The sequence below is a fragment of the Elephas maximus genome, chromosome 21 (genome assembly GCF_024166365.1).
Source record: "Elephas maximus indicus isolate mEleMax1 chromosome 21, mEleMax1 primary haplotype, whole genome shotgun sequence".
Classification (NCBI taxonomy): Eukaryota; Metazoa; Chordata; class Mammalia; order Proboscidea; family Elephantidae; genus Elephas; species Elephas maximus.
This window is the reverse complement of record NC_064839.1, coordinates 11,903,491-11,905,366: the sequence shown is the minus strand read 5'-3', so window position 1 is coordinate 11,905,366 and position 1,876 is coordinate 11,903,491. Positions and strand designations below refer to the sequence as shown.

Sequence of the window (1,876 nt, the reverse complement as noted above, 5' to 3'; positions counted from 1 at the left end):
AGAACTGCAAGGTAATACGTTGCTCTTCTTGAAAGCCACTCGCTTTGTGGTATTTTGTATGGAAGCCCTTGGAGGCCAAGGCAAGGTGCAAGCCTGCAAGCCTGCAGTCAGAACCTGGCTGAGTACATGTGGGCTCTCAGAGCCAGGGTCCTGCCTAGTGGCCAGACTCTGCACTTCCAAAGGACAGGGCCCCAGGCTGGCTGCTCTGTGCTGGACCCAGACTAGCCTTAGCCAAAACTGGCACCTCTGTGAAGATGGCCAGCCCAAAGATGTCACCCAGCTCCTCTGCACTGCAGAGACAGGGCAGAGGAGCTCTGAATGAGCCTAGCTTGCTCCAGCCCTGCCCTTGGTCTGCTCTGTGTCACCGGGCATGTCCTCTTACCTCTCCGAGCTGATCCATCCTCCATGAAATGGGTGATGATATATATACCGAAACTCACGGGGCTGTTATGTAGATTTAACAAGATTATGTGGACGACGCACTTTATAAATTAAGTGCCACTCAAGTGCCCCCTCTCATTGTCACCTGGACATCACCGTCTTTACCGTGCCCCTCAGCACCTGCTACAAGCAGGCATCGTGCTAGGCTCTGTGTTCATGTTTTTTGCCATCCCCTCAGTGTCTCTATGTGGCAGGTTTTGGCACCTCTGTGCTTTTGGATGAGGAAACAGTCCAGGGAAGGCCCCAGCCCAGAGTCACACCACGTCGATTTGAGTCCAAGTTGGCCAATAGCTACACCCAGCGGCTTGGGCTTCTTCCATGATCAATTCCCTGCAAGAAACTTGCATTGAATGTCCATTGTAAACAGTGGCCTGCTGCGTATACTCAGCGTTATCAATGGGGTGGTTATAATAAGTAACACATCTACTGTGTCCTCAACGAAAACTATTCCTGCCCTGATTTTTATAACCCCAGTCACTGGCACTCAAAAGGGACAAACACTCATGAGATTGTAATTCCCACCAACACATGAGCCCTACAACACCCCCACACCTAGCCAGCACTTCAAACCAAACCCGTTGGTGTCGATTCCGACTCATAGCGACCCTATAGCACAGACTAGAACTGCCTCATATGGTTTCCAAGGAGCGGCTGGTGGATTCGAACTGTCCAGCCAGCACTTATGTAGGAGTATCCCACTGCAGCCCTACTGGTGTGAGTAAATGAAGACTGTGCCTGGGAGATTGGGGTTGAAGGATTTGGGGGATGGGTTTCCTTTTGTCACGGGTACCCCCACAGCAGCACAGAAAAACCTTTAGAAACTATGACTGACCACTACACCCTTGGATGAACCCCACTAGCCTTCCTAGGGACAATTCTGCAGCCCCGGTAAACACCCTGGGGGAGATGCTCCTCGTTCCTTGTGAAGGGCTCCCTGTGGAGTCCACTAAGACTGCAAGACTAGAAAGACGACTGTCTCTCCTTCCAAAAAGTAGGCGTTCTTTGACTGGACAATGAAAGGCATTTAAACTCGTGTGCTCTCCTTCTAGGGGGCAGTGATGGTTCAGTGATAGAATGCTCACCTTTCATGCGAGAGAACTGGGTTCGATTCCCAGTCAATGCACCTCGTGCGCAGCCACCCATCTGTCAGTGTAGGCTCGCATGTTGCTATGATGCTGAACAGGCTCCCAGAGGAGGTGTCAGCAGAGCTTCCAGACTGAGAGAGACTAGGAAGAAAGGCCTGGAGAACTACTTCTGAATATCCTATGGATCACAATGGTCTGATCCACAACCATTCTAGCAGATGGTGCAGGGCTGAGCAGCATTTTGTTCCATTGTACGTGGGGTCGAGGGCCGAGTCCACAGCAGCTAACCACCACAACAACTTACTTTCATTTGTCGACTTTGCTGCCAGGAAGCTCAAGAATAGCACTCA

General features: G+C 51.2%; 1 non-coding gene across 1 annotated transcript; it reads left to right on the top strand.

The window, feature by feature from the left end:
* Positions 1 to 1,493: 1,493 nt before the first annotated feature.
* On the top strand, positions 1,494 to 1,564 carry TRNAE-UUC (transfer RNA glutamic acid (anticodon UUC)). Its single transcript has one exon. It is a non-coding gene; the product is annotated as a tRNA-Glu (tRNA).
* The last annotated feature ends 312 nt before the right edge of the window (positions 1,565 to 1,876 follow it).